Source organism: Chiloscyllium punctatum, chromosome 24, assembly GCF_047496795.1.
Source record: "Chiloscyllium punctatum isolate Juve2018m chromosome 24, sChiPun1.3, whole genome shotgun sequence".
NCBI lineage: Eukaryota > Metazoa > Chordata > Chondrichthyes > Orectolobiformes > Hemiscylliidae > Chiloscyllium > Chiloscyllium punctatum.
The window spans coordinates 65,195,574-65,210,872 of NC_092762.1; the positions used below are offsets into that span (position 1 = coordinate 65,195,574).

Genomic DNA, 15,299 nt, shown 5'->3' on the forward strand with positions numbered 1-15,299 from the left:
CATCTTGAGAGTGTTCATTCAATGTACTGTGTGCATAATAGATTACAGTGGCACGGGTCACTGCAGACATTCTACAAGAAAATGTAACTTTGTGTTTATAAGCAAAAGGGTATTGCTCCTTTGAAAAATTTACATCACAATTTATCTGAATGATTTATTTGAAAGTTATATACTTTTTGAAGACAGCCATTTATTTGTAGCCCTTTGAATATGTTTTCTCATCCTCAGAATCTAGAATTTATTTTTGGCTACAGCAAACGTTCTCCAAGCATTAATTAAAATAGTATTAAAGTAGAAACAACCTTGATAGCATGTGTTTAGGGGTAATGTGACTGAAATTCACTTCCAGCATAGTTCTTTCCTATTTAAGACTTGGGTTACAGAAATGGCCTTTTGATGTTGTATCAGATATTGACCAATGCTAGTCAAACAATACCTTACAACAAACGCAAAGTCCCATAATTTTGCCACAATGAAGACGCTGTCAACTATGACAAAAATGCCAAAAGACAACCAAATTCCTAAGTTGTTTCTCGGAACCTTGCTTTTCCCATTTTCTTGAGGACAGGTGGGTCATGCACACTCAGATTGTAGAAGCATCTGGTCATTTAAATGATGAGCTACCTCCACTCAAGTTGCGTTTTGGAATCCTTGGTGTCTGGAACCTGGAAAGTGGCGGTTAACCAGGTAAGAGTAGGTCTGTCCTCAGTGTGTTACTCCAAGACATCCAGAAAACCCTTTTTTGAGAATTGAGATATCCCTCTGGATCTGGTCCCGGGATACCTTGAGGGTAGAAGTCAGAGATCTTTGTGGCTCCTACGGTATATGGTGTCCCCAAGGATTGTTAGGTTTGGAGAAAATTGAACATAAAAACAGAAGAAACTGCCCAACTTGACAAGAAGTGTCAATCTGCTAAGAACTGTCAACACCATCCAAATATGTTTCTATGAATTAAAGTGCTCTTGTCAACTGAGTGTAATCTGAAATGTAGGATTTTAAATAATAAAACATCATTTGTTCTCCTTTGAGCATGGGTTCTTGTGGATACTGGATGAACTCACTTCATAGGGAAGAGTTAAAGGTGATGGGTGGAAGTGGGCAATGTCTTGGTATGGGAATATAACCGCCATGGGAATATAAAGAGGGTCATGGGGTTCCACTTGCCTATGATGGATAATAGGGGATGTATAGATAGAGGTCTTTCAGTGGCATGAGTTGGCATTCATGGGTCATGGGGAGCATGTGGGTGTGAGGGCAAGTAAGGGAGTGATGAGGGCTGGAGGAATGTTTGATGTTTTATTTAAAATTTTAGCCACAATGCTGAAATGCTGAGGCAGCTTTCTCCCTAACCTCTTCTACTCTTGCTAAGCTGTGCAAACTGACTCCGAATTCAGCCCAGCTGCACCTTTACACTGAAAAAATGGAATGCAGTGGCTGGCTATTTGTGGGGGTCACATTTGCAGCATGGGAATTCTCCTGCCTCAGCACAGCCAAGCAGAGAATTGAAATCAAGGCTAAAGATCTAACCTTGTCTGCAATGCAGGGTAAATTCCACCACCTTCTCTTCAATCCCTCATACTCATTCTATTCCCCGTTGCTGTCCACCCCACCCTAGCCACCAAGTCTCATGCTCTACCACCAACACTATTGCCTGCAACATCTCCCTCAGTCACCTTAACCAACTCCCAACCCCTGACTTTATAACCCTTCATGCTCCACTTCCAGGTCACCACCCCAGATGCTTCAATGCTATTAGCAGTGCCACCCAGTTTAATCTCCCATAATACCAACCTCTCTCTAATTCCATGAGGAAAACAGCCCACAAAAGAACAGAAGGAGTCAAGGTTGGTGATGTTCTGTCCATCACTCATCTTCTCATCCGTTATGTTGAGAGTACTCTGACTCTGACCACTCAAGCAGGGCCTGGACTGGTATTGAGGGCTGCCTGTAACTCGCAGAGCTGGGAATCCCGGAACTACAGCAATTCCCCCTTGACTTGATGGAAGCCTGTTGACAAGTTTACTGGCTTTCTGCCTATGCTGAAAGGGATGCCAAGACCGAAGTAATACAAACCTGGTTTCTCTGACTGAGGGGAGAGTGTGTAGAAAGATAAGGGAACGGAAGGCAGATTGCTGTGAGACTCTGGATAAGCTCAGAGAGTGTGCGCACTATAAGAGCAAGTGAAGAATTCAGAGATGCAGCCTGGTCCAGTCCTCGACGTGGATACATCTTGCAATAGCCCACACTGACCCCAATGTGATGCCACCCTTAACGTCTTCCAGGAAATCAAAATAAATGTCACCCACTGAACTAAACAAGTTGTGCACATAAGTCCATGCCCAGAAGTAGAAATTTTCATGAAATGGTCCAACCATCATCTTAAAAAAATGAAAAGGACCCAGTCGGAAGTGTTGAGACTGGTATCCCACTTAGTTGTGATGACTTCTGCTGCCAAGTAGCCTGTGAATGTTTGTTATGAAGGCTCATACATGAAGCTGAATATTGTTTATACAATTGTACCCAAGCAGGGGAATTACTTAGCAAAGGAATAACAGCAATAGCTACATATTTGCACATTGATTTCTTAACAAAAGAAAGTGATTTCTTCACATGTTTATCATGTTCACTGCTTTCTTTTTAACCAAAGGTCTGCAAACACAGACCAAATGATGATCTCTGGCAATAGTTTTCCTGTTCTGTTTTTAAAATGTGAGTGATTCTCCATTATAGCTAGTTTACCTAAATCTTTCTAATTCTCTGGAATGAACGTTTTCTCCTAATTATTACTAGTAAAGTTTTCTGTTGATTAGTCAGTATTGCCAAGGAACTTGATTTTATTCACATAGTTGAGAAGATGAAGCCCACGCTGTTGTGGAGGGAGTTGGGGTCGAGAGTTAACTAAGCAACTGTAGGTATTGGTAAATACTAAAAGACATTTCGGCCTTGTCTGTCACCAATTGGGTATCTCTCAGACTGTGTCTTTGAGTGGATGAGTCAAAGAATAGTTAACCTGACAAAATGGAATGAAAGAAGAAACAAAAACTGGAGGAAAGATTGAGAGAATCACAGAAATTACATTCAGCCAAGTGAGGATGTCCAGGTGCAAGATCTTTCGATTGGAGTTTCCACCTGTAATTCCATCTCACTGCCTTTTCTTTACGTCCTTTTAGTTTGTCCTTTTCAATTTCTTACCCAAATCCCTCATGTCAAACACTGTTTCCAAAAAGATTTCTTCCAACCTCCTTCTTTGATGATTAATTATCCTGAAAATATCCCATCAATTCTGTGGATTTAAAAAAAAGGTATTTATTCAAAACCTTTCATAATCCTACAAACCTCAAGTAGAAATTATGGAAGACAAATGGACACCTTTAAAAAAAAAGTCATGCAGAATGTGAGGAGAGAGAAAACTAGCATTAAATAAACAAATCAGAATTTAACTGTCAAAAAGTATTGAAAAATTATTGTATCATTAAGAACATGGACTTTCACATTTAGGAATAGATATGAGTAAATAATTGATTGAACTTTGTGGTGGGAACATGAGCCTTTCAATCTCCTGAGGTAAATACAACAAATGTCTGAGAGGCACCAAGGGATTTCTTACTGTAACTCAGTGTTGAATTTAGTTATTGAATTCTTCTGAGGAGTCTTTTCCTGTTTGATTATATTAAAGGCAGTATATAAATGCAAGTTGTTGTTTGTAGTTGTTGTCACATTGTCTCACAACACAGCCCTCAGGCACTCCAAATTGCTGATTGATGATGGAAATGGAAATTAATATCACACCATGCTACCATCTGGTGGTAGAGACAAAGCTTTCCTTCTCTTAGTGGTGGGGCTCACAGAGATTGTGCCAGAGTATAGGGTGGCTGGAAATAATGAGACAATGTGCTATGTTTACCTTAAAATAAGACTCATGTGCAGCGCAACAAAACTAGTAGGTAGGAGTCGGTGGCTTTTCATCAATTATTGCTGCTATTCTCAGTCTTGCTCCAATGATATATGAGCACTCAAAAATATTAGCCAGAAGAATTTCTTATTCAGACTTTGTTCCCCAGACTGGAATTTAACATTGTAAGAAATTTCACAAGGATCTGATGAAATATGAATAAAGAGTCAAGACACAAGAAACATAAACTGTTGTGCTCTATTTGTGGTGTAGTCACATATCATTTACAAATGAATTGAATAATAGCCTTTCATAATTAGATGTGTGACAGGATATACCTAATTATGGTTGTATATTAGACTTCTCAGGGACTACGTATCATGCATTCATTCTTGGCAATCAGACATGACACAATTCTTTGAAGAAGGGAAGATAGATGGCTCATTTCTTGAACATGTGGGCTATGAAGTGCAAGCAAAGCTGAGAGCATATTTAAACATGCCCCCAACTTAAGTAGAGATTAGTCACAACTGTGCTTGTGGGTGAAAAATGACCTTCACTCAGCAGATATTTTTTATGCTAAAGCGGTGTTTTAGTCTTTTGACCAATGAAAAGGTCGGAGGAGTAAGATGATTGTTAGGGGCTTTACAATATTAATAGATATGATTGAAAACTTGTATTAGTTTGCCGTAAATGTAAAACAATAGGAAGGCATAGACGATAAAAAGAGGAGTAGTGCAAATCAGGCACTAATAACTACAGCTGAAAGACAGGGAGATGTGAGTGGGACTTGTGCTGAAGATTGAAGTCCTTTATTCCGTTAATTTTTATGACTCACAATTAAAATGGCAAGCAATTTGGCACAAAATTAATTAAATAAAGGAATAATCAAAAACTTCCAGTGAGTATTGTATAATTACCCAGATTATTTCATTGTTCAAATTAGCAATTAAAGAATTCTTCATTTGTTTATCTCCTTACTTTTGTCAGAAAGGTGCGTGATTTCAGTATGGTTTACATTGAAAGATGGCAGCATTTATTAGACTGAAGGCAACATCATTTTGAATTTTAAATCTCAAAATATCAGTAAGAATAAAATATCTTAAGCATTATTGTGTCACTAGCATTTCAAACACTTGCAGCAAATTCCCTTCTCAATCATTTCAACGAATTTATCAAATAATTTCATTTTTATTTACATTCTCTTTCTGGTCCAAATAATTTATTGTTTTGATTTGAAAGCATTGCCTATTTAAATCTAAATGTCATCAGCCATAAGTTAAGTTTTCCTCAGTTTTTGTTGTAACTTTTCAAAGTTCAAGTGAACTTGCAAATGAGGTGATGCTGGCACTGCGCCACCATTGAATGTGTTTTTTTTGTAAATATTCAAGTGAAAGATACCCAATCAAATCAGAAGAAGCTTTTCTGAAATGTGATAAATGTCTTAGTCTGTTGTAAATGCAACATGCCAGAGATGGAGAAGAACAATCTGCATTTTGGTCACCACTTAAGAAGTGCTCAGGTTGCCTTGCTGTCTATTTTTCTGATGTCTTCATTGTATCAAAAAGGTTTAGGGTGACAGTGAAAAAGAACAATGAGCAATCCAGAGTACGAATAACTAACCAGGGGCGAGCGAACTTCAATAGGGCAATAACATGGCTGAGTCAAATAGACTGGAGCATAAGGTTGGCAGGAAAAGCTGGAGCTAAACAGTGGGCTACCTTTAAAGAAAAGGTTTGGGTACAGTCAATGTATATTCACTCAAAGGGAAAAATTATACAAAGAAATCCTGAGCTTGCTGAATGAAAAAGGAAAGAGAAATTAAGGTAAATAGGAAAGTGTTCTGATGACGGGTGCCGGGTAGAAAATATAATTGGGAATCAAGCTGAATGTAGACAATTCAGAAAAGAAGTAAAAAAAGCAATTAAAAGAAGCAAAGAGGGCTATTGAAGATTAACTAGTAGCTAGCATAAAAAGAAAACTCAAATTCTTCTGGAGGCACATAAATCGTAAAAGTATGGTAAAAAGAAGAGCAGGATATGGAACTAGAGGCCATTGCTATGGCATTAAATGAACACTTTGCATCTGTCTTTTTCAAGAAAAACAGATACTACCCAGGCCATGGTGACAGGAGGAAATTTAGTCACTAGAAGGATTCAAAATTTATGTGGAGGATGTATTCAATTAACTGTCAACAATTAAATTTGACAGATCACTGGAACTGTATCAGATGCATCCAACAATACTGAAGGAAGTGACAGTGGAAATTGCAGAGGGTCTGACCATAATTTTTCAGTCTTCCTTAGACTCAGAGGTTGTGCCAGAGGACTGCAGGATTGAAAATATTAATCCCTTGATCAAAAAAGGAATACAAGAATAAACCCAGCAATTATGCAAGAGTATGTTTCAGTTTAACTTAGGTGGTGGGGAAACATCTAGAAACAATAATTTGGGATAAAATTGATAGTCACATGAACAAATGTGGATTAATTAATTAAATTGTGAGGGGCAGATCATGCCTCACAAATCTTATTGAGTTCTTTGAGGAGGTGTTAAGACAGGTCGATGTCGGTCGAGCAGTGGATGTGGTGTATATGAATTTCAGCAAGGCATTTCATAGGGTTCCCCATGGTAGGCTCATTCATCAAGTCAGGAAGTATAGGATACAGGGAGATTTGGCCATCTGGATTCAGAATTGGCTGGCTGACAGAAGGCAGAGAGTGGTTGTAGATGGAAAGTATTCTGCCTGGAAGACAGTGTTGAGTGGGTCCCGCAGGGCTCTGTTCTTGGGCCTCTGCTCTTTGTAGTTTTTATAAATGACTTGGATGAGGAGGTTGAGGGGTGGGTTAGTAAATTTGCAGATGACACAAAGGTTGGCGGTGTCATTGATAGTATACAGGGCTACTGCAGGCTGCAGCATGACATAGACAGGATGCAGAGCTGGGCTGAGAAATGGCAGATGGAGTTCAACCTCGATAAATGCGAAGTGATGCATTTTTGGAAGGTCGAACTCGAATGCTGAATATAGGATTAAAGACAGGATTCTTGGCAGTGTGGAGGAACAGAGGGATCTGGGTGTGCAAGTACATAGATCCCTCAAACTTGCCACCCAAGTATAGGGTTGTTAAGAAAGCGTATGGTGTTTTGGCTTTCATGAACAGGGGGATCGAATTTAAGAGCCGCGAGGTTTTGCTGCAGCTCTACAAGTCCCTGATGAGACCACACTTGGAATATTGTGTCCAGTTCTGGTCACCCTACTATAGGAAAGATACAGAGGCTTTGGAGAGGGTACAAAGAAGGTTTACCAGGATGCTGCCCGGACTGGAGGGCTTGCCTTACGAAGAAAGGTTGAATAAGCTCAGACTTTTCTCTCTGGAGAGAAGGAGGAAGAGAGGAGATCTGATCGAGGTGAACAAAATAATGAGAGGAATAGATAGAGTCAATAGCCAGAGACGTTTCCCTAGCGCAGGATTGCCTGGTACGGAAAGTTATAGTTTGAAGATATTAGGAGGAAGGTATAAAAGAGACATCAGAAGTAGGTTCTTTACGCAGAGAGTTGTGAATGCATGGAATGAATTGCCAGCTGAGGTGGTGGAAGCAGAGTCATTGGGGACATTTAAGCAACTGCTGAACATGCACATGGATAGCAGTGAGTTGAGGGGTGCATAGGTTAAGTGACTATATCTTACATTTAGATTAAGTCTCTGCACAACATCGTGGGCCTAAGGGCCTGTTCTGTGCTGTACTTATCTATGTTCTATGATACCGCATGGACTTCTTCAGGGAAAATAATGTACAACTGATAGCTGGAGTTTTTTGAAGAAGTATATGAATGGGAAGGGTTTAGAGGGATAAAGGCCAAATGCTGGCAAATGGGACTACGTCAGATTGGCATGTCTGATTTGAGTGGTGCTGGAAAAGCACAGCAGTTCAGCAGCATCCGAGGAGCAGTAAAATCGACGTTTCGGGCAAAAGCCCTTCATCAGGAATACAGGCAGAGAGCCTGTAGGGTGGAGAGATAAGTGAGAGGAGGCCCTCCTCTCACTTATCTCTCCACCCTTCAGACTCTCTGCCTGTATTCCTGATAAGACCTTAAGACATAGGAGTGGAAGTAAGGCCATTCGGCCCATCGAGTCCACTCCGCCATTCAATCATGGCTGATGCGCATTTCAGCTCCACTTACCAGCGTTCTCCCCGTAGCCCTTAATTCCTCTAGACAACAAGAACCTATCAATCTCGGCCTTGAAGACATTTAGCGTCCTGGCTTCCACTGCACTCCGTGGCAATGAACTCCACAGGCCCACCACTCTCTGGCTGAAGAAATGTCTCCGCATTTCTGTTCTGAAATGACCCCCTCTAATTCTAAGGCTGTGTCCACGGGTCCTAGTCTCCTCACCTAACAGAAACAATTTCCTAGCATCCACCTTTTCCAAGCCATGTATTATTTTGTACGTCTCTATTAAGTCTCCCCTTAATCTTCTAAACTCCAACGAATACAATCCCAGTATCCTCAGCCGTTCCTCATATGCTAGACCTGTCATTCCAGGGATCATTCGTGTGAATCTCCGCTGGACACGTTCCAGTGCCAGTATGTCCTTCCTGAGGTGTGGGCACCAAAACTGGACACAATACTCCAAATGGGGCCTAACCAGAGCTTTATAAAGTCTTAGTAGTACATTTCTGCTTTTATATTCCAACCCTCTTGAGATAAGAGACAACATTGCATTCGCTTTCTTAATCACAGACTCAACCTGAAGGGCTTTTGCCCGAAACGTCGATTTTATTGCTCCTCGGATACTGCCTGAACTACTGTGCTTTTCCAGCACCACTCTAATCTAGACTCTGGTATCCAGCATCTGCAGTCATTGTTTTTACCTGGCATGTCTGATTGGCAGGGATGGGCTGGACTGAAAGGTCTGTTTCTGTGCTGCATGACTCTGTGACTCTGACTCAAAATATCAGAGAGGGTTGATAAAGATAATATTATTGATGTAGTGTACAATGGAATTGTGAGCAAAGTTAGAGCTCATGGAATAAGAGGAACAGTAGCAACATGAACAGAAAATTGGCTGAGTGATAGCAAACAGACTCATGTGGAGTTCCCCAGGTGCCCCTTGCTTTTCCTGATATATTAAAGATCTAGACCTTGGTGCACAGGGAAAAGTTTCAGAGCTTTTGGATGATACAGGACTTGGAAACATTGTGATCTGTGATGAGGATGGTGTAGAACTTCAAAAGGACATGGACAGCTTTGTGGATTGAGCTAGAAGGTGGCAGATGAAGTTCAAAGCAGGTGTGCGAGGTGGTGCAATTTAGTCAAAAGAATATGAGAGAACAGCATAAAATAAAATGTACTACTCTAAAGGGCGTACAGGAGAAGAGAGATCTGCATGTCTATATGTATAATTCATTACAGATAGCAGGACAGACGGAGCAGTTATAAAGCATTCTATGTCCTAGACTTTATTAATGGGGACATAGAGTACAAGAAAAAACAGGTTATGCTGAATTTGTACCTGATATTAGTTGGACATTGGCTGGAGTATTGTGCACTGTTCCAGGCACCACACTTCAAGAAAGATGTCAGTGCATTGAAGAGAGTACAGTAGAGGGTTATGACCATAGTTCAGAACTGAGAAACTTTAGCTATGATGATACAAAAAAACTTATAAATGGCTAAGAAAAATTTTAGAAATGTTTTCAAAATCTTGAGGGACCTGAACAGAGTAGATAGGGAGAAATTCCATCTGCTCATAAAACAATCAAGAACAAGAGGACACAGATTTGATGTAATTTGCAAAAGAAGCTCATGTAATGTGAGAATTTTTTTTTAATCACAGCAAATAGACTGTGGAATGTGTTGCCTGGAAATTTATTAGAGATAGGTTCAATTGAGGCATTGAAGAGGACGTTACACAATAATGGAAACAGAAACACTATGGAGAGTACAAGGAAAACGCAGGTGAGTGACAATGAGTCATAATACTCAATGAGAGAGCTGGTGCAGACATGATGAGCTGAATTGTTTCCTTCTGTATTGTAACATTTCTGTGATCCTTGTTGGGAAAAATCATAAGAAATAAGAGTCTGACGGAGCCACCTGGCCTCTTGTGCCTGTTCATCATTTTGTCAGGTCATGGCTGATCTAAGTGTGTCCTTGTATGTACTTTCCTGCTTGCCTTCATAACCCTTAATTCACTTGTAAATGAAAAATAGTCAACCTTAGACGTCACCATATTCAAGGATCCAGCTTCCATTTCTCACTGTGAAAGAGAATTTCCAAAGACTAATAGTCCTCTGAGAGAAGAAAACCCTCCTCATCATAAAAGAAGGATTCCTTATTTTTAAATTGTGTCCCCAATTCCAAACTTCCTCATGAGCGGAAACATTCTCTCAACATCTACCCTGTCAAGCCACCTCAGGATCTTTTATGTTTCAGGGAGATCACCTCACATTCTTCCAGAATCCAATGAGCTTATCAAGTTCTCAGAATGATGACATCCATGTTCCAATGCCAGGACCCTCAATGTGAGTGAAGTGGCTATGCAACTTCTCACTTTATTACACAACAATGTCCACCAATGCAATCAGTGTCTGACCAAATACATCTACTACATCAAGCAGGGATGATTGTTCTGAACCATGTTATCAAATTTATTTTATTCCTATTCACACTGATACAAGGAGGCAATTTCCTATGCATGTATCCAGATTCATCCCTGCAACAATCGTGCATTTATTCACAAGAACAACAGAGCTCTTTATAAGTTATTATAATAGGGATCCTGGAGTTGATGCTCTTATAACAAAGTTATAGCTGGTTATTGCCTTAGTCATATAGACTTCGGAATGTCATGAATATATATACACAGTTAATATTAGTGCAAACTCCTTTTTAAACAAAGATTTTTAATCTCAAATAAAATCCCAGTCAGTTATCATAATAATTATTGATATTGCCCAATAAAACTATATGATATTATATTCTTTGATCACACCTCCCAAGCCAACACCCTGAACCACCTGGATGCACAAAGACACAAGCTCTTGGGAACACAATCACTTTCAAGTAACCTCTAATTTATACATCACTCTGACTAAGATCCCTCTGTGACTACCCGGTCAGGTCCACGCCCCCCTACAACCCACCCTCCCATCCTGGCACTTTCCCCTGCCACCGCAGGAATTGCAAAACCTGCGCCCACACCTCCTCCCTCACCTCCATCCAAGGCCCTAAAGGAGCCTTCCACATCCATCAAAGTTCTACCTCCACATCCACCAATATCATTTATTGTATCCGTTGCTCCCGATGCGGTCTCCTCTACATTGGGGAGATTGGATGCCTTCTAGCAGAGCACTTTAGGGAACATCTTCGGGACACCCGCAAAAAATCAACCACACCGCCCTGTGGCCCAACATTTCATCTCCCCCTCCCACTCTGCCGAGGACATGGAGGTCCTGGGCCTCCTTCACCACCGCTTCCTCACCACCAGACGCCTGGAGGAAGAATGCCTCATCTTCCGCCTCGGAACACTTCAACCCCAGGGCATCAATGTGGACTTCAACAGTTTCCTCACTTCTTCTTCCCCCACCTCACCCATACTTCCAGCTCAGCACTGTCCCCATGACTTGTCCTATTTGCCTAACTTCTTTTCCACCTATCCACTCTACCCTCCTCCCTGACCTGTCACCTTTGTCCCCTCCCCCACTCACCTATTGTACTCTATGCTACTTTCTCCCCACACCCACCCTCTTCTAGCTTATCTCTCCGCCCTTCAGGCGCTCTACCTTTATTCCTGATGAAGGGCTCTTGCCCGAAACATCGATTTTGCTGCTCCTCGGATGCTGCCTGAACTGCTGTGCTCTTCCAACATCACTAACCCAGAATCTGGTTTCCAGCATCTGCAGTCATTGTTTTTACCTAAAAAAGATACAGTAATTGCTAAAACTCGCTACATTTCAGCAGTGTGGGAGTAGCTTCATCACACAGACTTCAGCGGTTCAAGAAGACTGCTATCCCCCTCCTCCTCAAGGGCAATTAGGGATGGGCAATAAATGGTAGCCTTATCAGCAATGCCTACATCCCATGAATGATTACAATTAATGGCATGCCTTTAAATACAGAGCTGGTAGCTTTTCATAAAATCCAGATCTGATAGGTTGGTTCAGTAGTGTAATGTTTAATGGCCAATTAGATTAACTTGCAGATCCTTTCTTAAGTGGACAGCTGTCAGCAGACTTTGTCACTCCATGACAAAGTAAATAATTTGATTTTCAGTCTACAAATAGTTGGATTGCCAAGCACACACTGCTATACAAGTCAACCTTGCCTAGTTCTGAAATTGGTTGTAAAATTTTAGTTGTTAAGCTACATCCTTAAATTATTCCCAGCTTGTTAATAAATTCCAACCCAATTCAAATGGTTTCTGAGATCATTTGAAAAAGATATATTTCAATGGCAGCTTGCAATATCACAATGTTTGGGATGCACATTGTCTTCAGTTGCCTGGAGGGGTTATTTACATTTAGGAATGGCTCTGCTGTTGGGAAATTCCTCAAGTTAAAGGTGCCTTTAAACAGCAAGCAAAGAACTAATTATATATTTGATATATTCAGAAGTCAATATCAAACCAGAATACTGAGGTATTCCTGTTATGTGATAAATCACTAATGGAACTCCCCGTTTTGAAGAATGTACAGATCTGGTTGTTGCAGTAATAATGAATACTGCAGCCATTAAAAGGATAGAAAAGAATGGATTGAGATATTAAATGATGAAATTTATGTAAATTAAACATGTTTCCTTCAGTGAAAAAAGATTTTAAGTCATTATTGTTGCTGTCTTAAGAAACCTAAACAGACTAAATAATCCAAAATTATAACAAGGTATCTCACCTTGAACAGATCAATAGAACTGAAGAACAGAACCACTTGAATCGGGTTAAATTCAAAACTTACAGACAGTAAAAATATTTCAGTGAGCAAGTGATTGATCTATGGATTGTGCTCCCTTGATAGTTGGCGGGAGTCAGTTAGTTGATCCATTCAAAAACTAATTAGATAGATTTCCTTCAGGAGATAATATTTTAGACATAGTAGATTTGTTATATGTTAAGTACAAAATTTGCCTATTTGGGAGGAACAGGAGACTTGAACCATGGTTTCCAGACTGACCCACCACTGGGGGTTCCCTTGCTCATGGTATCTTGCAAATAAGTGGATGGTGAATGATCAGTTACCACAATTAGTAAACAAATCCATCACTGGGGTATCATGCCACTACCAAGAAGGTGAATGATCTTTTTAACATTTTGTAACTTTGCACTTCTATCCATAAGAATTGCCTCTGACAAATCATGCAAGTATTCCACAAATGATGAGAATGGTGGGAAACACAATTCCATAATAATACAGTCTTAGTGTTTAATTTTACAACCATGAAATGACAATGTACATTCATAAAGCAAGAAATATATACATTTCTGAGATAGTCAGGCATCAGAACATCTCCTTCACTATGCACACCTCAAGTTATCCCGTGGCAATATTTATGAAGCTGTTATCAGACAGACCTCTCACATATTGGAGTTGATCGTTCTCTGCATCTTATTTGTAGATGTAACGCAATATTCTGCATTCTGTTCAATTACCATGATATACTTAAGCAAGGTATGATTTATCTAGCTAGCACACAAAACCATACTTTTCACTATATCTCAGTACAGGTGACAATAATGAATCAAATCAAATCAAAAATGAAAGCATATGAGGAAAGGCAAGTATCATGGACATTATCCAAAGACACAATGACCTGAAAACAAAGCACACAGGAAAAGTTAAAACATACTGTTTACATTCAGGGGCCTGGGTTGGAAAATTACCCACCCAAAATTAACAAAAAGGATAATTAGAGCACAATTTCTAATAGTGGTGAACTCTGGATTTCCTCTGAGTTCATGTCAGAGTTATATCATTACACAGCAATTGATCCCAGCCTTTTGGATGATTAAGACCTAAAAGTGATTTTGAAAAATTAATCAGAGCTGAAATATTTTCTGCTGAGTTGTCCCCACTGTTTGCTTTCTTCCCCATTAGAGCTATATCATAAAGGCTGTAATCAATAGCAGTGCCATCCAGAACTTGCATTGCTTGTGGTCAGTAACAGAAGATTGAAGCTCTGGTAATTGAAATCTCTATAAATGTTATCTCGCAGATCAGCAAATTTAATGAATAGCTCAGGAATACTAATGCCTGGATGTATGCTTCACTATAAATGATTAATATATCTGTAAGAATTTTCATAGGTTTGCATCTCCATTTGAATTGTAAGGGGTTTTCAATAAACTATGAACAATGGCCTAGATCTTCTAATAGCCAGAGACTCATGGCAGCAGTATAGATTGCAGTTGTGCCTCAGGACTGTGTGATATCCTGACACCGCCTACTCTGAGGGAATTACTCAGGAAATTGAAAATTCCAATGAAAGTTTGGAACTCTCCAATAAAGGCCTCAAAATCGGGAAATGTAGAGGTTTCTGACCTTTTTTTTTTAAGTATGATAGTTACCCAGGAAAAGCCAGAGGGTTAGAAGTTGTTTCCGTTAGGCGAGGAGACTAGGACCCGTGGACACATCCTTAGAATTAGAGGGGGAAAATTCAGAACAGAAATGCGGAGACATTTCTTCAGCCAGAGAGTGGTTGGCCTGTGGAATCATTGCCGCAGAGTGCAGTGGAGGCCGGGATGCTAAATGTCTTCAAGGCAGAGAGTGACAAAGTCTTGATGTCACAAGGAATTAAGGGCTACGGGGAGAATGCGGGTAAGTGGAGTTGAAATGCCCGTCAGCCATGATTGAATGGCGGAGTGGACTCAATGGGCCAAATGGCCTTACTTCCACTCCTATGTCTTACGGCCTTAAGTCCTCTCTAACTCCAGAATAATGATTAAAGCAAATCCCAGACTCATTGCCAGCCCCATACTCTACCCCTCCCACACACAACCCCACCCTCCACCCCCACCCCCCCAAGTTTGATGCCACTGGATCTGGCAATATCCAAACTTGCCAAAGACTAGACCTTTTATCCTTTTCAATTATTATCACTTTACTTCTAATTACATGCTTGTAGCTTTGAGTTACCCAGCAATGAGCCCACAGTTTGATGTTATGACTGTGTCTGAAGAAGATTATCTCTAATCCTACTGCTCCATAGTCACAGCATAAAATTACAAGTGTAGGGCTGTTACTAATTTCGAGTCATAGAGATATACAGCACAGAAGTAGACTCTTCAGTCCAACTCGTCCATGCCGACCAAATATCCCAACCTGATCTAGCCCCACTTGCCAGCCCCTGGCCCAAATCCCTCCAAACCCTTCCTATCCAGATGTCTTTTAAATGTTGCAATTTTACCAG

At 40.3% G+C, this 15,299-nt stretch overlaps 1 protein-coding gene across 4 annotated transcripts in view; it reads left to right on the top strand.

The window, feature by feature from the left end:
- nfic (nuclear factor I/C) overlaps positions 1-15,299 on the top strand; it is a 792,066-nt gene that overhangs the window by 703,640 nt on the left and 73,127 nt on the right. The gene's annotated exons all lie outside the window — the stretch shown is intronic.